Here is a 24,979-nt window from a genome sequence, read left to right as displayed (position 1 = left end):
TTTACAATTAGCTGTTACCCGCGGCTTCTCTCGCTTGCATTTCATAATTTGATAAAAGTAATAGTTCCTCGGCATTGTACTAAGACGTTATCAAAAAAATTGGAGTTTCATTTACCCCAGAAACCCTTTTTAAACCATGTTTGTGGTATTGCCTTTTCGGGCTGAGATCACCATGCAACATAGAACTGTACACGTGAGAACGTCTTCGCTCAAGTAAAAGAAACCAAAAACACAAACAATTTCTTTTTTTTAAGTTTCCAATTTCTTATATACACTGTAGATATTCCGGTACTCATTTTAAAACTTCGCCTGCTTTTTCAATACTTTTCAGCCCCTTAAGTTGTTTTCCGAAAACTAAAAGTACGCGTTTCTTTATTTTTAAAGGAGATTCCAAATACCTATTTCCACACCTGTAACATCTTCAAGTTTTGAGATATAAGTATCCCCATAAAACGAATTCAAACCCTTTATCAACCTTTCCTCCACCCCTATCTACGCGGATTTTCCGAAAACAAAGACATATTCCTCAATTTTAAATGACTTTTCAATTTCCAATTTTCATATCTGTAACATGGTACATTTCTGACATGCACTGTAAATATTCCGGTACTCATGTTAAGAATTTACCTTCTTTTTCAATTCTTTTCAGCCCTTTAAGTGGTTTTCCGGAAACAAGAAAATACGCGTTTCCTAATTTTTAAAGGAGATTCCAAATACCAGTTTTCACGTCTATAACATCTTCTGCTCATAAAAAATTCTACTTCGTCAATTCTTTCCACCCCTTCCTTCTAAGTGAATTTTCCGAAAAAAATACTATTTATTTATAAAGGAGCTTCAAAATACCAATTAACACGACTGTAACATATTCAATTTTTGATATATTTGTATCCTCATGAAAATAATTAAACTCCTATTTTTCATCCCATCCCCGAAGTTGATTTTACCCCCAAAATGCGTGTCTTTTATTTTTAAAGGAGATTCCAAATATCCATTTTAACGTCTGTCACATCTTTAGTGTTTTATAGATATAAATATCCTCATGCAAATAATTCAAATAACTAGCAGTTTCCCGCGGGCTCCGCCCGCAATGTACGAAGTATGGTGTTGTTCGTTACTATCCTCACGGATGTATTTGCAAAGTTTGGAGTTAATGAAATGAAGCACATGATCTGCTGTGGTAATAGAATGTAATATTATGTCAACAAAACACTTGAAAATTCATCACTTAAAGAAATTGAATTAAACATTCCTTGGAACAACACCACACGCCGAACTATTAAAAACTCCTCCAAAGATCTTCGTCATGGAGACAAAATGTACTCATAACTTTTCTCAGAATATACCAATTTAAGTAGTTATCATATCAAAAGAAAGCGCTTGATCCACTGGGTGTTTTAGACCAAAACAAATTGCGTACCTCAATTAGAACGAAAGATATATTGCTTCAATAATTAAGAATGATGAAGAAATGAGACGTCAAATTGAATGTGCACTCATAACTTTCCTTAGAATCAACCAATTTGAATAGTTAAGAGCTGAAATGAAAGAGCTTGATCCACTGAGTGTTCTTAGACCAAAACGAACTGCGTGCCTGAGTTAGAACCAAGGATATGATTGCTTGAAACAGACAAAAATTGAAAAATCAAATAATTTGAGAAAGGCGGAAGTGAAGTGATTTATAGTACATGATGACAAATCTGTGCATGAATACCTTTCAGTTAAAAAAAAAGAATGAAGAAAATCGACCGGATATAATGGCCGGACTGACTGACTTTAGTTTTCATATTTTTTTAATATATAGATTTTTCAATCTTTTCATCCCCCCTTAATTGGATTTTCCTAAAACAAAAGAATACGTATTTATTTATTTTTAAAGGAGACTCCAAATACCACTTTTTACGTCTGGATCATCTTTAGTTTTCGTAATATCAGTATCCTAATAAAAAATTCAACCCCCTTTTCAGTCCCTTTAACTCCCACGTTAAGTGTTTTTTCAAAACAATAATACATTTTTTATTTGTAAAATATTAAAAATACCAATTTTCACATCTATAACATGTTAAGTTTTTAGATATACTGTACATATTCTCATCTTAAAAATTCACGCCAACCAAACTTTCCAGTCCTTTTTCCTCCCACCCCCCTTAAGTGTTTATTCCAAAAAATTTACTTACATACGACTTCACGTCTGTAACATGTTAAGTTTTTGAGATATACTGTAGATATGCTCAGGGATTATGTGTACCAAATTAGATTGGCAGCTATGTCCAAACATACATGCATAATCTCGCTGCTGTAAAATCCTGGAGCTGACGTTACCGTGGTTCTTTATCCGATTCTTCCTAGGGCAGGGTTAGTGTGTGGTAGCAATATCTCTGTAACGGTTGGTTTTAGGGCCTTAAAACATGGATTGCGGGCCCGTAGGGCTTACCGAGTTTTGTTCTTTGCGTCAACGGGCTTAAAATGAGTTTTGTCTCGTCCTTGTACGACAAATTCGATATTTTGCCTATATTAGCCTATTATTTTTATATCTCCACCGTCGCCCCCCTTCGAATTATTTGAAAAAAAAATACAGCCAATGTCCTTCGGGAATAATGTGTACCAGTTTTGGTTGGCAGCTATGCCCAAACGTACATGCATAATCTCGCTGCTATATAATCCTGGAGCTGACGTTGCCATGGTTACGCCTATATAGGCTATTATTTTTACATCTGCCCCCGTTGTCCCGCTTCGAATTGTTTCGAAAATAAAATATAGCTCATAGCATTCAGGGACAGTGTATCTTTCTAATAGTGAAATAATTTTTAGAATCGGTCCATTTGTTTCTGAGATTACACTCCAGATATACACAAACTCACAAAATTCTCTTTATTATATTAGTATAGAGAGCCGGCTCCCGCGGTTTAGAGGTAGTGAGCCTGCCTTTCAATCGGATGCCACGGATTCAAATCCAGACCAGGTAAGAGATTTTTACCTGGATCTGAGGGCTGGTTCGTGGTCCAGTCAGCCTACGGTGAGAAAAATTGAGGAGTTATCTGACGGAGACGGAGGCCCTGTCTCAAAACAAAGTTTAGCGGCTGCGGGGGTTCATCTAGCTGACCACGCCTCACCTCGTAATCTGAGGGCATTCGGGCTGAGCAGTGGTCATTTGGTAGGATAAGTTCCAACAGGGCTCTAGCTGCAGGAGTTTTTTTGTGTGTCTTTATTTACAAGTAGCTGATTTATCCGTGCTTCGCTACGGAATTCTACACTGTATACGTATTTCTAGGTTTAGTAGTGTACACGTTGTAAGATTGTATTAATTTACATACCTCTTAACGTTACCCCACCGAGCTCGATAGCTGCAGTCGCTTACGTGCGGCCAGTATCCAGTATTCGGGAGATCGTGGATTCGAACCCCACTGTCGGCAGCCCTGAAGATGGTTTTTCGTGGTTTCCCATTTTCACACCAGGCAAATGCTGGGGCTGTACCTTAATTAAGGCCACGGCCGCTTCCTTCCCACTCCTAGCCCCTTCCTGCCTCATCGTCGCCATAAGACCTGTCTGTGTCGGTGCGACGTAAAGCAAATAACAAAACAAAAAACGTTACCCTAGAAACGCGATGGGGAGTCACCATACGTCTTTTCTCATGTGAATACTGGGTTAGGGAACTTTCAGTGTAATAGCAGGCCCTCTTGCCTACTATAGGTCACAATTAATTAGGGGAGGTTTCCTTATGATGGTAGGGTCACTCGCCTACTGCCACTCAGAATCAAGTTGGACATTTTTCATTATAATGGCAAACACTCGTTCTTCACCTGCCTTTTTAGATCCTCAGAAGGACTGTCTTTGTGGTTTTACCAACTGAAGTCAACATGTGGCATTACAATGAAGTGAGAGGAGGGTCGCGATTAAAAGCAGTTTGATCATAAGAAATACTCGATCAAATGAAAAACCGCACATTTTCTCAATTTTAAAGAATAATACTATACTGCCGATCTAACAATCCAAAGCTCCCAAGCTGGAATTACCAGCCGCGAACAGTCCTCTGCCATTATTCTGTCGAACGTGCACACTGCTCATTCCAATCAGTGCCTCCGAGTAGGGATCGAATAGCTTGAACACTGTAATGAAACAGTGTGTTACGTACCAGTAGTTATCAGCAAATACATGAACCTGGGGAATGGCATGCTAATGAAGTGAGTCATCTAACTCCCCAGCTACTTCCCGCCTACATTCAGACAGGCTGTTGTACTCGGTACACAGCAGTAATCCCATCCATCGGAGATGAGTGGAAGCAGAAGATATAAAACACATCACAACAAACAATGGTCATTGTAATATTATTGTTGATCAATTTTATGAGCTTTCTATATTATATGTCTTCAAATTTAGTTGTATTCCGACTCTGTGATATTAGGGAATCGAATGTGAAGAGAGTCCTCCTTTCTTTCAAAGTGTCGGACCCTTTCATTTTTTTCTCTGACTAGTGTTATATAGAGGATGGTTGCCTAGTTGTACTTCCTATCATCATAGTCGGTACGGTAAAACAGAATAAGACATGAATGATCGGAAATTGTATCCTCTATGACTTATGTAGTACTTTTCGATAGGACCAATAACATAGGTACCGTTAATTAAAAATTTTAGGCGCCTTCTCCTAAACTGCCATTTCAACCGATTTTCATTAAATCCTGTTGACTTGTTTATTCGCGTCTCGGCGTTGATACGGACTTGACAACAAAAGGAAAATGTTCATTAATATCTCTGTTATCATAGCTGGTATGGTAAAAATTTATAAGACATAAATGATCGGAAATTTAATACTATATAACTTTATTCATGTAGTATGTATCGCTAGGAACTAATAAAATAAATATTCGAGAATTAAATGTTCGGCTTTCCGCTAAACTACCTTTTCACTCAGCGTGAATAAAATTATTTATGGCTTAGATCGTAGCAACTTATTCCCCGACTTTACGTACCGATTTTCATTAAAATCTCTTCAGCCGTTTTCTTGTGATGCGCCTACATAACAGACAGACAGACAGACAGACAGACAGACAGACAGACAGACAGACAGACAGACAGACAGACAGACAGACAGACAGACAGACAGACAGACAGACAGACAGACAGACAGACAGACAGACAGACAGACAGACAGACAGACAGACAGACAGACAGACATTACGGAAAATTAAAAAGTGCATTTCCTTGTTACCTTCGACATGACCGATACGGAAATAGCATTCATTTTTAATTCTGGGCGATGTATAGACAAAACTCTTATTTTATATTCATTTGCAATAACATCAATTCTACGATCAATAATCAATCTGTATTATATTGTGGAAGATTGTAGAAAATTATCGCTGACAGCTGGATCAGCTTTAACAAGGCAACCCCACAAAGTGTGTATAAGACAGCAGAGTATAGCGTGAAGATAGCAATGCATTCCGGATTTTAGGATGCATATTAGACGAGGTGAGAAGCCGTTTTCACTTTATTTTGTGCATCGCTAGTAATATTGTAGCAGTCCGCCAAGTGACAAACTCCATTAAACTTCCAAGACTGCAACAGGAGTGGTTCAAAAGGTGGCGGCTTCATTTCCATAGTAGCGAGAAGACGTGGCTTTACTGGATAATTGTGGGTTCGACTATTCGGAGCATACGTAATTAAGATCTCCTTTAGTGCAGATGTCGTCAGCTAGCGTCACGTATATTGCACACCTCACCAGTGAACATTTAGAAGCTATTACCACACGACTAGAATATTAGAACAGGAGCAACCAAGGAATGCTTGTTATAGGTAAGGAAATTCAAGCAGATATGCACTTACCTGTTGCCGTATTTTACATTCATCACCTTACTGTTAGCAAGGGAACACATCTGCAGCAAAATCTAATTTCAATGAAGAGCGACTATCTTATATTTACGAAGCGGTTGATAACTGAAAAGGGACAGGAGGAGAAATTAAATAATTAATTGCATATATATCTCTGACCTACTCTAATAATAATAATAATAATAATAATAATAATAATAATAATAATAATAATAATACCGAGCTCGATAGCTGCAGTCGCTTAAGTGCGGCCAGTATCCAGTATTCGGGAGATGGTAGGTTCGAACCCCTCTGTCGGCAGCCCTGAAAATGGTTTTCCGTGGTTTCCCATTTTCACACCAGGCAAATGCTAGGGCTGTACCTTAATTAAGGCCACGGCCACTTCCTTCCAACTCCTAGGCCTTTCCTATCCCATCGTCGCCATAAGACCTGTCTATGTCGGTGCGACGTAAAGCCCCTAGAAAGAAAATAAAATAAAAAATAATAATAATAGTAAACTCTGGAGCGTCTGTTAATTTGTTACAGGTAGGCCTATTATGAGGGGTTGCGGTATTGTCATTTTGCTCTTAAAGGGGTTCGTTTAGGTGTAGGTAAAGCTACTGACGTGGAAACTTAACATTGAAGCCATTTTAATTGTGAATGTCTGCATATTGCCATTTATTGATAGATACAGTATTCTTCAATCTCTCTCTTGGTACAGGCCAAGGAAAATGCTTACATATTTGGATATTGTTGGCGAATTTTATTATAACAACCATATGTAAAAATCTGAACAATTGGGTCTTGGAATATACCCTAGTTTTGCCTTGAACTAAGATATTATCGTGAAAAATTCAAGAATGTTCTTGGAAGCCCACTGTTGCTCACTACACAGTAAATGCAGTTTGCTTGTGTGTTTCTTGTGTCCTAGTGGTGCTATTTGAAACAAGAAAATAATTTAATGAAGCTGGGTGGCTGCAGTAGGTCTAAAGGAAGAAATATGTGTCATAGAACACGAAACATATTGGTAGTTCAGTAAAGCGAAGCCTTTAAATGCCAACGTTTATAAAGCTACGGAACACGGCATCACAAAGTGATACAATTTGCAGATTATCTCGAAGAATATTACCTTGATGAAAGTTCAAAATTTTCACCAACGATACGAGCTAAGGCGGATGAAATCACAAAGCGAACCTCAGATGCTTGTGAGTCTCTACATGCTCATTTTCAGTAATAAGATTTTAAACCTATCATTCAAATTTATCGGGACTGTTTAAACCTGTTTGTCCTTGCTCGTTCAGGCTGGCGGATTCAATCCCGGTTCAGTATATTGGTACATGAAAGAGCTCAAATACGTCAAGGTAATGTCCGTAGACGCATGAATCAATTTATTATTATTATTGTACCGGGCGGTACACCTCCCCGCCGCTAATTTAAAATGTGCGCCAGTTGAAACTCCTCTGCTGGAGGAAGTCTGAACTTTATCGACGGTATTAATTTTCAAGTTTCTCAGAAGATGTCACTACGTGGAAAGTTTGGAGTTTTTGAACTGTGCCACTTTTGATGTATTTTTGTTTTACCGGTGGTAAGAAGTGTGAAATTTCTCTTCTAGAGGACACTACTGAAAAACTACAATGGTGCACCCTAGTGCGATGTGAAAGAACTGTTTTTTGGAGAAATTTTTATTTCAAAAGTTTGTTTCTTGTTAAAATTTTTTCTGTTATTGTTTAAGTTGGCTGTATACCCCTCTCTTTCCCCTTGTATTGTATTTAGCCAATCCCGAATTTCTTTAATTAATTTCTGACCAATCTGATGTATCTTCCCCCAACTTGAATATGCTGCTTATCCCTAACCAATAAAGTTTTGGTGGGAGGGTGTTCTCATTCCAAAAACGCCTCGAACTTTCCGCGAGAGTATATAAACTGCTGATTTTTGGGTCTCTGCGCCACTTCTGTTCCATCTTTTAGTGTGTAAAGTACATAGCAGGGGGCGGGAAGCGCCTCTTTCTTCGGCAGCGGTCAACAACAAGGTAATGGCCGATTAATAACTTCTTTCCTTGCTAGCTCAGCAGTTTAACTCTCGGGTCGGGTCCGAAGTTTTTCCATAATGTAACCTTCCTTAAAATGTAAAGACCCTTGGTATCTATTCTATCTTTAAACTGCATATCGGGATAGAGAGTGCTTAACCCTCTTGAGCTCCCACTCATATTGTTTTGAGGTGAACTTATTTTTTTCTCAACCTATTCTTCTTTAACGTAATGTAAATTGTTCCTTTCTAAAGTCACCTCTTTAGTATGGGATTAGCCCCTGCATTAATGGCCTAGTGCCAAGTAGGTTTTAAACAAATGTATTAGGAGTGCAGGTCGCCTCCTCTCAAGTGGTTATTTTAGAGGTCATGTAATTAACCTTTTTTCTTACTTAATAGACCTCAGTAGGTTGGGTATTTTACCCCTGTATCTATGTCCTTAGAGGACAACTTGAAGGTGGAGTTTGGTATGGCCTTTAATAGGCTTAATGTTGAGAGCGAGTGGCTCTTTCTCGAAAATTGAGTGTTGCATGCCTCGGGGAGGCTTTTCTGTGTAATTTGGAGCAAGTGCTCCTGAGCATGAATGGGGTTTTCTGCCCCTCTGTTAAAACTTATTTTGGAGTAAGGTTGGGCTGATTGCCCAAGAATTGTGAAGTCGGGGCGCGAAGCCCAAATCCGGTAAATATTGTAACTACATTTTGTTGCCTTGCTACTCTGTACCTGCCATGCTTGTTATTTCTTTATTTTGAAAAGAAAATATAACCTTGTTAATTTTACATGAACTCTAATTTCGTAGCTTGAGACCCGTTCACACCCGCACCTTCTTTCACCTCTAACTACCGCAAAAATACGGTAACAAGTGGTAGCAGAGCGTGGTTGAATGGGTCTCAATTTAGCCCCTTTTGACGGCTAAACATTGCTTTGATTCAAACTCTAACAATTTTCTCAGTTGCTGGAATTTTTGATCTTTCCTGTTTCAAAATTGTTCTGTCATCATGCCCGGCCCTCGCGATGTTCTCCATCTTAACTATTTGCGCAAGGAGGAGTTGATCTATGAGTTAACTATCAGAAATGTGCAATCTGGAGGCACGGTTGCGATAGACACCAACAAGCTTAGAGAGTCCCTTGATTTGCCCATTTCCATCCCCAATTCGGGAGAGAAAGAAATTGACGACTCTCTTTCCACGATCACCGAGAATACTACTGGGCTAGCATCGGTAGTTAGTTTTTTTGACGAAAATGATCCTTCTCCTAATCAAATTAAGCGTGTGCAAGCCAGGCTATATCATTTTTCAAATAGAGTTAACGATCTGTTGTCTCTGAAGTTGAATGACGTTCAGAGGAAGGAAGCTAGTACGTTGCTTGAAAGTATTTCTGAATTATCTAGCAAGGTCACTCAATTGTTAACTGGGGAAGTTCCTCCCAAAATTGATCAACCCACCACGATGAATGTAGGTAGCGAGGAAGAACCTGCTAAGGGAGAAGCCAATAGGATAACCGTTGCTGCTCAAACTATCTCTGCCCCATTGGACAACGAGTCTGAACGCCGTGCATCGTTGAATAATATACGTTCTGAATTAACTTCCTTGCCACTGAAACCTTTACCTACTATGTCACCCGGGTTTAGCAGCTTGCCTCATCCATTGGCAATGTTGCTCAGAGGTATCTCTAAGTTTTCCGTTAATACCACCAGTGACGTAATTTCATTTTTAAGATTTTTAGTTGAATTTCAGGATCATGCCCTTGTGTTTTCTCTTTCCCCATGTCAGATTTTGCAAATCATCTATCCCTATGCAATTGGTATTCTCTCAGACAAAATAGTAAGAGCCATTGCCGAGCAATCATCTATTGAGGATTTCCACGCCCACTTGCTAGCTAACTTCATCCCGGCTAGGGCCAGGTCCTCCCTTATTCAGAAGTACTATTATCGTGTACAGCGTTTGGATGAAAACTTAGCAGACTTCATCCAAGATATTAAATTCTATACTAGGGTGTTTGCCCTTCATTTTCCTGAAGATCAGATTGTACAGGCTATTGTAGAAGGAATTTCACCATCCTATAGGTCATATTTGTGTTTCGCGGCGTGCCCGCAAACCTTCTCTGAACTTGAAGCATTGGCCGTCTCAGCGGAAGGAGTTAGATACGCCTATTCTTTGCGCGTCGCGAAAGAACCCCCTCCTTCTTTTGGTCATCCTCGGCCTCCTCCTCCTCGCCGACCAGTCACACCTCGTAAATGCCATGCTTGCGGGTCGCCCGACCATCTTCGGAACAAGTGCCCATTGCTCAAGTCTAGTGGGACAAGGACTGGAACTGGTTCATCACAAGGCTGTTTTAAATGTGGGGCTTTCTCACATATCGCCAAGAATTGTCCCAATTCGAATACCACCCCCTCCTGCTCAACTTCAGGTGCAACTTCCAACAACAATCAAAAGTGACTAGTGGCTTCGGCTGAGTCGACTAATCCATCTTCCCGAGGCTCAGCCCCTGGCAAACAGGTCGTAAATTCAGGGAATGTTCAATCTGCAAATCTATCTTTTGAATGCCCCAAAGAGTGTCTTAGGATTGCTGCGGATACCCCCGCACCAGTCCCTTTTCTCAAGCTTGAGTTAAATAATGAACCTGTAACAGCTCTATTAGATTCAGGCAGTGTTTGTTTGATTATTTCGGATGAATGGTATTCTAAATTGAAATCTGTTTGTAAACTACCTGACTATGTCTCATCTCCTGTTCAATATGTTTCGGCTAATTCATCTCCATTGGAAATCCTAGGTTCTGTAAATGTCAAAATTCGTATTTTTAAATTTACATGGAAAATCAAATTTTTTGTGGCTAAGCACCTGTCTTGCCCCATCATATTGGGAGCTGACTTCATTTCTCACACTGGTCTTGTGCTCGATCTTCAGAGTAAGTCGTGCACATTCAAATTTGCGTCCAATTGTAAGATTCACTTGTTAAAGTGTAATTCTGTATCATGTTCATCTATTTCGCCTACCCAGGATGAGATGTTGTTAGACCTTAGACATCTACCTGAGGAGCAGGCTGATAGTATTCGTAAATTATGTCAGTCATTTCCAGGGGTGTTCTCTGATACTCTTGGTGTTACTGACCTTATTGAATACAAAATTGAGGTCACGGATTCCATTCCTGTCCGTTTTCCACCTTATAGGCTATCTCCACCTAAAATGAAGGCTCTGAAAGAAATCATCGATCAGATGTTGAAGGATGGTATTATTAGGCCCTCTAAGTCGGCGTACTCGTCACCTATTTTTCTAGTCCCGAAACCCCAAGGGGGCTTCAGGCCTGTCATTGATTATAGGGCTCTAAATCGGAAAGTGGTGTTACAATCTGTGCCCCTTCCCGACCTTCATTCTTGTTTTTCATGGTTCCGTAAGGCCAAGTTCTTCACCATCTTGGATTTGAATCAAGCCTACAATCAAATTCCCCTTGCGGAAGAGTCTAAACATCTTACAGCGTTTGCCACGGACTGGAATTTATACGAATACAACCGCGTGCCTTTCGGGCTCCCCACGGGAGCAGCTGTACTCACTAGGCTGCTAGATAGGGTCTTCTCCGACATTAAATTTGAGTACTTGTATCACTACTTGGATGATGTCGTCGTATTTTCGGAGACCTTTGAAGAACATCTAGATCATCTGCGAGAAGTTCTCAATCGCCTTCGTAAGGCTGGGTTAACTGTCAAGTTGTCCAAGGTTGCCTTTGCTAAGCCCTCTATGTCATTCCTAGGGCATATTGTGTCACCTGATGGTGTTGCAGTCGATCATTTTAGAACACAGGCCATCCGTGATTTTAAACCTCCCAAGGACATCAAAGGTATTGCCAGGTTCATTGGTATGGTGAATTTCTTCAGGAAGTTCATTCCTAACTTCGCTAATAGAGCGGCGCCCTTGAACCTTCTTCGTAGGAAAGGCATCAAATTCGAGTGGGGACCTTCTCAACAAGCCGCTTTTGAAGATCTTAAATTAGCTCTCTGTAATGCCCCTGTACTTACTATGCCTGATTTCTCGAAGAAATTCATCGTCCAAACCGACGCGTCGTCGTCAGCAGTAGCTGCAGTCCTTCTTCAAGAGACTGAACTAGGGAGGCGACCCATCGCCTATGCATCTAGGACCTTGTCGGCTCAAGAAGCCAAGTATTCCATCTATGAGCTCGAAGGTTTGGCAGTCTTATTCGCCTTAGAAAAGTTCCGTCTCTATCTGGAACATGTCAAATTCGACCTGGAGACAGATGATCAAGCCTTAAGCTGGGTCTTAGGTAGGCCGCGTCGAACTGGTCGTATAGCCCGTTGGGCCATCCGTATTTCTGCCTTCCAATTCGATGTCCGGCATATCAGAAGTACCGAAAATGTTGTTGCTGATGGACTCAGCCGTATGTTTTCCAACGACGTCGAGACCCACGAACCGGTCGACAGCTCATCACCTCCCGAGTCCATACTATCTGGTGTTAATGTCATCTTAACAGATGCTCCCATGCTCTTTAGGGATATCGAGAAATACCAACGTGAAGATCCGACGCTGGCTCCGATAATGGAAACCCTTTCTTCTGGGGAACATGTTGTCCCTTATGTTCTGAGGAATGGTGTTCTATGTTGCCCTTGGAGGCATGATAAGATGATGAAGGTTGTCGTTCCAGCTGTTCTTGTGCCTATGATCTTCAAGTACTATCATGAGACCCCATTAGGGGGGCATCTTGGAATCTTTAAAACTCGTGAAAAGATTCGTGAAAGGTTCATCTGGAAGGGTATGGACGGTGAAATCCGTGAACTAGTAAAAGCTTGTAAATCTTGTTTGCTCAGTAAACCCACCATGTCCACCAAGGTAGGGCTTTTGTCTTCGCATCAAGCGTCGCGCCCCATGGAACGCCTGTATATTGATTATGTAGGACCCTTCCCCCAGTCAAAGGGAAATGCCAACAAGTTCATCTTTGTACGCGTAGATGGTTTTACAAGATTTTCCTGGTTATTTCCGACTAAGCTGGCTACCGCTCAGTCCACCATTACTTGCTTAAATTCTATTTTTGCCTCGTTTGGTCCGTGCCAATATATTGTGTCTGATAATGCTAAGGCGTTTACATCAAATCTTTTTCGTAAATTCTGCTTTGACCTGTCCATCTCTCATGTGACTACTTCTGCTTATTACCCTCAACCATCTCTGGCTGAACGGGTTAACCGTAATCTCAGGTCCGCGCTTATTGCCTATCATCATGAAGATCATTCCAGATGGGACACGTCCCTGCATTGGTTAGCTTTTGCTTTGAATTCGGCGGTTCATGAATCACATAAATTTACTCCAGCCTCTTTGATGTTCAAGTTTGTTCCCAACACGCCGCTCTCTAACCTCTGGTCTCTGAGTGACATTCTACCTGAGACAATAGATCCGGACAACATTAAAGATCTTTGGAAGAAGGCTAATGCCAATCTTAAAGTGTCTCATGAAAAGGTTAGGGAAAGGTATGATCGTGGACGGAGACCCACCCATTTGAAGGTAGGTGACCAGGTAATGGTCAAGAATTTTGTTCCCGCGGGCAAGCTTGCCCCCAGATTTCATGGGCCGTGTGTCATTCTCGATTTCCTTACGCCGGTTACGTTGTTATTAAGCAATCCAGCCACTGAGAGGATATTTAGTGTTCACCTGTCGCAGGTGAAACCTGTATAATTTCTGTGCTAACTTGCCTCATATTATCTTGAAAGGAATATGAAGGTTATATATATATATATATATATATATATATATATATATATATATTTTGAGTTCCACTTTTAAGGCTTTCTGCCCCTTCTATAATATTTTGTTTTATATGTAAGCATTTTTGTAAAACCTGCCCCGAACCGTTAAACTGCCATCCTGTCCTTGCCACGGCCATTACCACGCTCCCGTCTCCTGCTCCACTCTACACAGTGGCTTATTTAATGCCATGGATATCTGCACGCCGCTGGCCCCTCAACCTCTCCACAAGCCTGTGCCCTCAAACAAAAAAAAAGATGATGGTCCAACAAATTCTGCCGCCTAGCTTTAATGTTTCAGTGCCCCCGCAGCCGCGCGGCGCCGTGCCGCGACTGGGATAAAGGAAGGGCCCCCTCGACCCCAGCGAGGACGACATGTGCACGGCGAGCCGGAGCTCTCCTCCCGGCGAAGGCTGATGTGCGGCGCACGACCTGCTACTGGCCCGCAGCCTGTATATGTTCACCGCGGGCGCGGCGTGCTTCTACACCTCTGCTCCCCTCATAGTGCGGGCGAGCGGTATCTCAGGGTACTTGAGGGGCCCGGGCGGCCTCCTCTGAACGCAAGCAGTAGCGGCTGGTCTGGCCGTTAAAATCATCAACGTTTGAAGTACATATCCAGCTATATGGACATTCCAGTTCAACTTTACTACCTTTTCTTGGGTATTCTACTGCAATATTTGGTGGACTTAGAACATTTTCCTCAACTTTAAAAACTAAAGTTTATCTTCTGAATTCAACTTCTACAAACATAAAGACTTTACTTCACCAGTTACAACAAAAATTTTGAAACTGAATCAAACCAAATTAACAAAATCTTATATATACTTCTACAATTAATCTCCATATCAACATCAAAACTTGGACTTTGTTTCCAAACAAATTGCATGTGTCACCCCTGGAGGAACTTTTGGGGGGGTGAGGTCTTTACCGGGCGGTATACCTCCACGCCGCTAATTTAAAATGTGCGCCAGTTGAAACTCCTCTGCTGGAGGAAGTCTGAACTTTATCGACGGTATTAATTTTCAAGTTTCTCAGAAGATGTCACTACTTGGAAAGTTTGGAGTTTTTGAACTGTGCCACTTTTGATGTATTTTTGTTTTACCGGTGGTAAGAAGTGTGAACTTTCTCTTCTAGAGGACACTACTGAAAAACTACAATGGTGCACCCTAGTGCGATGTGAAAGAACTGTTTTTTGGAGAAATTTTTATTTCAAAAGTTTGTTTCTTGTTAATTTTTTTTCTGTTATTGTTTAAGTTGGCTGTATACCCCTCTCTTTCCCCTTGTTTTGTATTTAGCCAATCCCGAATTTCTTTAATTAATTTCTGACCAATCTGATGTATCTTCCCCCAACTTGAATATGCTGCTTATCCCTAACCAATAAAGTTTTGGTGGGAGGGTGTTCTCATTCCAAAAACGCCTCGAACTTTCCGCGAGAGTATATAAACTGCTGATTTTTGGGTCTCTGCGCCACTTCTGTTCTATCTTTTAGTGTGTAAAGTACATAGCAGGGGGCGGGAAGCGCCTCTTTCTTCGGCAGCGGTCAACAACAAGGTAATGGCCGATTAATAACTTCTTTCCTTGCTAGCTCAGCAGTTTAACTCTCGGGTCGGGTCCGAAGTTTTTCCATAATGTAACCTTCCTTAAAATGTAAAGACCCTTGGTATCTATTCTATCTTTAAACTGCATATCGGGATAGAGAGTGCTTAACCCTCTCGAGCTCCCACTCATATTGTTTTGAGGTGAACTTATTTTTTTCTCAACCTATTCTTCTTTAACGTAATGTAAATTGTTCCTTTCTAAAGTCACCTCTTTAGTATGGGATTAGCCCCTGCATTAATGGCCTAGTGCCAAGTAGGTTTTAAACAAATGTATTAGGAGTGCAGGTCGCCTCCTCTCAAGTGGTTATTTTAGAGGTCATGTAATTAACCTTTTTTCTTACTTAATAGACCTCAGTAGGTTGGGTATTTTACCCCTGTATCTATGTCCTTAGAGGACAACTTGAAGGTGGAGTTTGGTATGGCCTTTAATAGGCTTAATGTTGAGAGGGAGTGGCTCTTTCTCGAAAATTGAGTGTTGTATGCCTCGGGGAGGCTTTTCTGTGTAATTTGGAGCAAGTGCTCCTGAGCATGAATGGGGTTTTCTGCCCCTCTGTTAAAACTTATCTTGGAGTAAGGTTGGGCTGATTGCCCAAGAATTGTGAAGTCGGGGCGCGAAGCCCAAATCCGGTAAATATTGTAACTACATTTTGTTGCCTTGCTACTCTGTACCTGCCATGCTTGTTATTTCTTTATTTTGAAAAGAAAATATAACCTTGTTAATTTTACATGAACTCTAATTTCGTAGCTTGAGACCCGTTCACACCCGCACCTTCTTTCACCTCTAACTACCGCAAAAACACGGTAACAATTATTATTATTATTATTATTATTATTATTATTATTATTATTATTGTTATTATTATTATTATTATTTTGCTACTTGCTTTAGGTCGCACCGACACAGATATTTCTTATCGCGACGATGGGATAGGAAAGGCCTAGGAAGTGGAAGGAAGCGGCCGTGGCCTTAATTAATGTACATCCCCGGCATTTGCCTGGTGTGAAAATGGGAAACTACGGAAAACCATCTTCAGGGCTGCCGACAGTGGGGCTCGAACTCGCTATCTCCTGATTACTGGATACTGGCCGCACTTAAGCGACTGCAGCTATCGAGCTCGGTATTATTATTATTATTATTATTATTATTATTATTATTATTATTATTATTATTATTATTATTCAGCTTTATAATTCATGGTGTGTGTTACTGTAGTCACGTCATAGTTCGTGAACCATGGGCAACGGCTGAGTAGCCTAGTAAGTGGTCCTGAGAGTCGGGATATCAGTTGCTATGGAATGGGAGTGGGCATTTGGGACATATTCTGAATCATGGTCCTCCTTGTGCTCAGACGGCTAGGACTATACAATGCACCGGTGGTCCTAACCCGAGAGGAGAGATCCTCACTTGGACTATTTGTAAGTAGGGTAGCATCCTGCTTCATGAATTTACCGAGCACAGAACATATTAAGCAAGCCTCGGACCTATGGGAGTAACGGAGTCCCACTCCCATTTGACAGACGACGGATTCCTTGGAAACAACTTGGCGAGCGAAGTGGAATTCGATGGGGAGCTGTCAGTATTAATGGGTCTTATGGAAGAAAGAAAATAGAACTGGCTGAGTCAGCACAAAGAGGATGCATCTGGATGTGCTAGGAGTAAGTGATATTCGGGTAATGGGTGATAACGAGGAAGAGATAGGAGATAATAAAGCGTACTTGACGGGTGTGAGAAAGGGAATGGCAGAGAGTGGGGTAGGGCTGTTTATCAGGAATACTATTGCAAGCAACCTAGTCTCTGTTGGCACATAAATGAGCGAATGATGTGGGTAGTTTTGGCAGTTGGAGGAATTAGGACGAGAATTGTCTCAGTGTATTCAACATGTGAGGGTGCAGATGAGGATAAAGTTGACAAGTTTTATGAAGCATTGAGTGACATCGTAGTCAGGGTCAACAGCATGGATAGGATAGTGCTAATGGGACATTTCAATGCGAGAGTTGGAAATACAGTAGTACTGAAAGATACGAAAGGGTGATTGATAGGTGTGAAATAGATATGAAAGCTAATAGGAATGCGAAGCGTTTGCTGGACTTCTGTGATAGTGTGTGCTTACCAGTTACGAAAACATTATTCAAACATAAGGCTATTCACCACTACACATGGGAGGCTGGGGGTACCGGATCCATGATGGACTATATCTTAACCGACATAGAATTCAGGAAGTCTGTTAGGAATGTACGAGTTTTCCGGGGATTTCTCGACACTAAATACCGCGATTTGATCTGTAGTGAAGTATCTCTAGGCCTAGGATAGAGAAAGTGAAATCTGTCTGCAAACGAATAAGGGTAGAAAATCTCCAAGACAAGGAGCTTAGACAGAAGTGCATGGATATGATTAGTGAGAAGTTTCGAAAAGTGGACAGTAAGCCGGTTCAGTATATAGAAAGAGAATGGGTGGCATACAGAGAAGCTGTAGTAGAAACAGCAAGGGAATGCCTAGAAATAACTGTCTGTGGTGGCCACGAACCTACTACGCTGGTGTAGCAGGGTGAGATGTGATACGCCCACGTGGCGCGTCCCAGGTGGCGTATAGGGCGATCCTAACCGGCTTACCGCTGGACTTGAAGGAAATAAAATACCTCTCGCGGACCAAACACACAACCCCTCTGTGGGTGGGGAACGCAGACGAAGAATACACTCACGATACCCCCAGCCTGTCGTAAGAGACGACTAAAGGGGGCGACCAAGGGATGATTATATTAGAACCATGAAACTCCTTGTGATTAGTACCACCACGCGGGGAACGCCATGGGTCGCGTTTCCTTGCGCGTAGTACCACTATGTTTGGTACGCAAAAGGTTTGTGATCAGAAGCGACAGTGTGTGAATCAGGAGGTGGGTCCTACAGTACCTGTGATTCGTACCCCTATATGAGCGACACAATGGGATTAGCGACACCATGGTTCTGCCTTACCAATGCTCAGTTCCCACTATGTGAGGAATTCCACGGGATAGTACGAGTCCCTGTGGTTAGTCCACTTATGTGAAGAACGCCATAGGTTTGCGTTGCCTTTATAGGTTTGCGTTGCCTGCAAATAGCACCGCAATGTGCGAAACACCATAGGTCTGTGTTACATGTGCGCATTACACTACCTGTGAATAGCACCATAATGTGTGGAATACCGCGAGTCTAAGCTACTTTTGATTAGTACCGCAACATTACACATAGCATGGTTAACTTTCCTAGGAATAAATACCATTATGAGGGGCCGAAGACCTGGATTTTGGACCCGTTTCGACTATAAGCATAATCGATTCAGTATCGTGCTATAGAAGCAGTCCCTTGGTCAGTAATACTATTGTTTTGTGCCAGCTTCTGTGCATATGAGGCACTGTGGGTTGGATCCACTGATCGTTTTAAATTCATATCCGTCCATCCATTCATTCTTCGTCCTCACGCTTTGAATTCTGGTCAGTGAAAGATTTTGGACTTTTTTAAGTTGTCATTTCATTTCTTCTCATTTCGTACCATTAGGGGCCGATTACCTCGATGTTAGGCCCCTTTAAACAACAAACAATCAATCAATCAATCAATCAATCAATCAATCAATCAATCAATCAATCAATCAATCAATCAATCAATCAATCAATCAATCAATCAATCAATCAATCAATCAATCAATCAATCAATCAATCAATCAATCAATCAATCAATCAATCAATCAATCAATCAATCAATCAATCAATCAATCAATCAATCAATCAATCAATCAATCAATCAATCAATCAATCAATCAATCAACTGTCTGTGGTGGTCGTGGTGATGGTGATTATGGTTTTAAGAGGAAGTACAACTGGGCAACCATCCTCTATATAACACTAATCAGAGGGGAAAAATGGAAGAGATCCGACACTTGGAAAAATGAAGATATCGGCCAAAGGAAGACAAGGGCCACGAAGGACGTGAAAATTAAAGACTCCCTAGGCCTCCATACGTAATACCGTCGGGGTCGGAAAAGAACAAGAGTTGACCAAGTGAAGTCAGATCGGATAGATGAAAATGAGGAGCCTGGCACAAGTAAGTGGAAGCAATGAAGGATTCAGCTAAAGACCCCGTGGTCGCCAACCCACGCTCCAAAGTTCAGAGCCCCTTGGGCCTCTTTTAGTCGCCTCTTACGACAGGCATGGGATAAGAGGATACCGTGGATGTTATTCTACCGCCCCCACCCACAGGGGAACAATTGAGGATGGACCACGACAAATAGTTACATCTTCTTTCATTAGTCATCCCTTTTATCGCTAAAGAAGATACGGTTATGAGGCAAGCTCCCATGAAAGACTCATTGCAACACTGAGGTTTCTGGCAACTGGAAGGAGTTACGAAGACCTCCCGAAGCCCTTGGTCACATTATACCGGAAATCTTTGAAGATATTTACAAAGTTCTACGTAAGGATTGTTTGAAGGTGATTTGAATAAAACAATTACAGAAATATATAGATTTTATTTCACTTTATTTCAACATAAATTTTACATTTTCGTGGATTAACATGAACATATTCACATTACACACTTCCATCAAAGCATGATGAATAAGACAGAGCTGTATCATTGCCTTGTTGTACAAAACTTAACTGTAAATTTGGATTAGATTCCTCATTGGGTCCAAGCATTTGTTGAGGTACGTGAGCCTCTTCTTTTTCAGTAGTTGCAGGGCTGGGCCAGGACAATGAAATGTAACTAGTCGCAGGGGAACCATGGTGGGACACTAGATAAAAGTACCTCGATGAAGGGCTTGGATGTGACGTGGTTAAGGAACCTATTTCAACTTGAAACAAGGTATCGTTAATTAGTTTATCAGCTAAAAGCATTTGAACCTTGAGAAGGCCGCGAAACTTAATAGCAAAACCTTTGCCGATCACATCAAAACGGTCTTCTTCATTTCGGGGTTTCCTGAAATAATCATGCACTTGTACCAACACATCTTTCGCCATCCGATCCGTGCCATGTTCTTTATCGCCTCTCTTGTGAGGGTGCCATCAAGGAGTTGATGATGCAGATGTACTGGTGCTTGGGACTCAATGACTTGAAATTCCTAAACAATTTTGAGTGGATTCATCCTGTACCAACATTTCTTGTGTATTTGTCATCTGCAAAAACAATGTTTTGGTTGAAAGATTAGATTAGAATTTTCTACAGTCTATAACGAACATGTATGTATGTAGTACTTTTTGTTAGATATTAATTATATATTTTATATATATTTCCCCTTTTTTCTTTTATATGCTTGTAGTTTTCTAAAACCGCAGATTGTAAGGAAATATCGAAATATTTCGGAATGAATTGGAACTTCCCTCACTGCCTTGGAGCTATGGACGGAAAACATATCACCATTGTACCTCCAGCAGATAGTGGATCAGAGTAATTTAATTACAAAGGTAGACACAGCATGGTACTACTCCTCATCGCCGATGCTAACTATATATTTATAATGTGCGATTTCGGCACAAACGGGAGAGTTTCAGATGGTGGTGTTCTAAAGAACACAATTTTTTGAAAAAATTAACAATGGTCTCCTCAATATTTCTGCTGCTGATAACATTAGAAATGCTGGTTCATGCATGTCCTACGTATTTCTGGTGGACGATGCTTTCCTTTTGAGAGATGACCTGATGAAACAATTCAGGCAAGCCGACATTATCTCACAAAACCGGAGAATATACAGCTATCGCCTCTTGAGAGCAAGATATATTATAGGAAATGTCTTTGGTATTCTCGTTGCACGATTCAGAGTATTCAGCATGGCTATAAACTTGGAACCAAGTAACATTGAATCCGTAGTTATGGCCTGCTGTGTACTGCACAATTTTTTTAATTAAAAAAAGTTCCTAGTGTTTGCGCTCGTTCAGAATGCTTTGACCACGAAAATACAGACGGAGGTACAATATCTGAAGGATACGGTACTGATAATGATCACGTATATGGCTTACGCCGAAGTAATAGAGGAAACACAACCGTCTGAGAAAAACAAATAAAAGAGGAGTTTGTCAACTACTTCTCCCATGAGGGACAGGTTCCTTGGAAAATGAACTTCATATGAAATGCCCACAGTAAATGCATATCATTAGACATGATAGTGTATAGGCTTTTGGACTTAAGCCGTGTCAAGAAAATAAGGTAAAATTCTTAACGTTTCTCAGAAAACTGTGCTCTGCGTCCTCGGAAGAAATCTCGACTGTCCCCTAGAAAGGCTTCTTAAACAATGACACTTTGAATTTCGGAACGTTATAATAGAAGTGGAAATGATACGTTCATTTGCCACCAGATGGCCCCCAGGACGTGGCACAACGCTAGCGTTCGAAGCGGAAGCTGGCTGAACCATCACAATCAGACTAAGCGGTTCACATAACGTGTTTGCGTAACATATGGCAGCTGTAAGACATAGACATAAGCCTGGAATGAAACATCTGGCGACGAGGAACGTACAAATTTGGAAAACACCGAGACGAAATAACAATAGTGAAGGGACATGGAAGGGAACTACCTACGTAAGTTCGTAATAGCTGGCAACCAGGTATTACTTAATTGATAGCCAGTGTCCCAGTTGAAATTGTTAGGATTTCTACGTATTTCCACATCTTCCCGTATAATCCTGGACCTATAGTGTCTAGTGTGGGTAAGAGCTCGAGCATCTTGGAACATGACATCATGACCCGACGATAGAGCGTGCTCAGCTATTGCCAATTTGTCAGGTTGGTTGAGAGAATATTACGTTCATGTCCTTTGATGCGGGTACCAATGGACCGGCATGTTTGGCCGGTGTGTACTTTACTGCACGTACAGGGAATTTCGTATACCTCAGGATGTTAAAGTGGGGACAATTTCTCCTTGGTTTTACTCAGACTGTGAGCAATTTTAGTGGCGGTGCCAAACACGGTTTTTATATTGTGTTTGTGGAGGACCTTGGCAATTCGATCAGTGGTGTTGTGAATGTAAGGCAAGTAGGCAGTTCCCTTCACTTCTTCCTTCTGTGAGCTTTGCTTGGTCGTTTCTCTGGGATATAGGGTCTATGAATCTGCAAATCTCTGTAAAAATTACCCTAGAACGCGACTTTGAGCATGTCCATCTCTATCTGGATATGTGATGGCTCACAAATTCGTCTCACCCTCTTGGCGAGTGTCGTGAAAATGCCTTGTTTTTGTGCTGGATGGTGGTGAGAATCTGCATGAAGATAGCGATTTGCGTGGGTAGGCTTACGATAGACGGTACGTCCTAAGGAGTCGTCCTGTTTCTTTCTTACTAGAACATCCAAGAAAGGAAGGCATCCGTCCGACTCCATCTCCATAGTGAATTTTATTGACGGATGTTGCTGATTTAGGTCCAGACCACAAATGCATCATCAACATACCTCCACCATATCATAGGCTTGACGGGCACCGAAGCAATAGCCTCTTCCTCAAAATGCTCCATAAAGAAATTAGACGCTACGGGCGAAAGTGGACTTCCCATAGCCACTCCGTCCGTCTGTTCGTAAAAATTCCACCCCACAAGAAATAGCTGGACGTCATGCAGTGGTAAAATAGCTTAGTAATATCCTCAGGGAACAGGTGCTCAATGAGAGACATGACCGAGTCTATCGGCACTTTAATGAACAAGGACTCCACATCGAAACTCACCAACAGTGCAGTAGGTTGAAGGGCTATGGTTGACAGCTTGTTTACGAAGTACCGAGAGTCCCTGACGTATGATTCAGTACGTAGTATGTGTGGCTGAAGCAATTTGCTTAGGTATTTTGCCAGAGCATACGTAGGAGAACCTATCGCACTAACAAAAGTTCTGAGGGGAACATTTTTTATGGATCTTAGGCAGTCCATATAATCTAGGTGGCACTGCATCCCCCGGGGACAGATGTTTAGCCTCCTCTTTTGGAATTTAAGATTGCCTTAAGAGCTTCACGGTGGCGTTGAACACACGAGTGGTGGGGTCACGTGAGCTCAGTCTGTAGACAGGCTCTGACAATATAGCCGAGATCTTACTCTTATATTCGTCAGTGTCCATAACCACTGTCGCATTACCCTTATCAGCTTAGAGAATGGTCACTTCAGAATCATCTCTAAGTTCCTTCAGAGCTCTCCTTTTTTTTGTCCATACGTTGATCCTATAATTTGTATCTATCAAGTTTCAGTGGTAAGTTCGCGAAACGTTAGTACTAATTATGTAATTACTAATGTTTGTTACAAGGTTGTTATGTTACCAAATAGTATATAATATGGTACATATTACTTACATCTGTCTCAGAAGTTTTTTCTTCATATACACTATCGTCATCACTGTCCACGTTCGAGGAATGTCTTGATCAGATAGAAGACTAAATAGAAATACAACATACATTGAAACGTTAATAAATAATAGTAATTACTTGTACGAAAAATAATTGAACGTCTTAAATTAATAAATTATGCGTTTAAATTAATAAAGCCTTAGCTGAACATTGAGAAGTACCAAAACCTATGCTAACACACAGAATCAGAAGATGCTCCTGACTTCAGCGATTCCTTAATTTTTCTTTTCTTTCCGGAAAGCGCTTCTCATATTGTTATTTTTCTTAAATAACGACATCTTTTGTTGTCTTTGCATCCACTTCTTCCACTTTTCTAACAGTTTGGCGTGCGCGGCCTGATTTTTATTTCTATCATGATAATGTTTTGAACTCCTTTGTCACAAGCAAGATTCATTCTGGCATATTTGTACAAATTCTGTTAAAAATTCTCGAGACATGACGAAATAGGACGCTCCCGACAATCACTTTACTGCACAAATCCTCAAGGCCTACTCTCGTCAACACACACACGCAGCAAGAGAGTGAGAAAATCCGGCCTGCTTGGCCTCAAGGCGGAAAAGAATTGAATTTTGTTCGGGACTTTTGGATCTCTCGCACTCAGCCGTATCCTCCCATGAGTTCCGATTCCCGCCAGTTCCGAATTCTTTCGCGAATTTGCTGTCTGCCAATTACACTACTTGAGTGAGTCCCATCAGTTCCGAACACTAACTGAGCGAGTTTCAGCTTAATTTTCTACAGCAAAATTGTATTAATTTGTTTATTACTGAAACAAATAAGGTCCATTGTTAGCGCCAGCCGGGAGTGCGTGCCCTCTTTAATGAATTGGCTCCTTTAACAGAGGGGAGGGGGGGGCAACGCAATGGACCGGTAGTTCCCATAAGCAGCTTTCGCCTTGTCAGTATCTGTATCAGCATGTGGCTTCGTCAAAATAATCAGTTTTGAGTTATGTTTACGAAGTTCTTAAAATAGTAACAGGATGTCGCTTCGTCTTTGAACTGGTTTTTTAAATCTTATTTACGAGTCAATTAGTAATCGGCAGGTAGCTTCGTCAAATTGATGTTTTAACTCAATTATTCTTCTCTTTACACTCTAATCAATATGTACAGCAAAAGAAACATTTCTTAGAAATACTGTTAAATCCCCGGTCTCTTCAAACTGTTGAGTTGCTCTTTGGATTCTGTCATCCATTGCAACATATTTTCTTTTCCATTTTGTGGCTTGCAAATTCAACTCTGCCCGCATAATTTTTTTCGTCTGAATTTTGAGACTCCTTCAAACACAACACAAGTCTCTTACACGGGGATGTGGTTTTCCGCATTTCATATTCAGCTTATGGTTCCAACTCTGTACAGAGTTATTCGTTCTATGCCTCAACTCATGGCAATTCAACATTGCAATCGGAATATGCACGTTTTGAAGCCATTGTTCGACAAAGTAATCAATAAACTCGATTAACTTTTTATTGTCCAGGACCGT

Source organism: Anabrus simplex, chromosome 1 (assembly GCF_040414725.1).
Source record: "Anabrus simplex isolate iqAnaSimp1 chromosome 1, ASM4041472v1, whole genome shotgun sequence".
NCBI lineage: Eukaryota > Metazoa > Arthropoda > Insecta > Orthoptera > Tettigoniidae > Anabrus > Anabrus simplex.
This window is presented reverse-complemented; position numbering follows the sequence as displayed.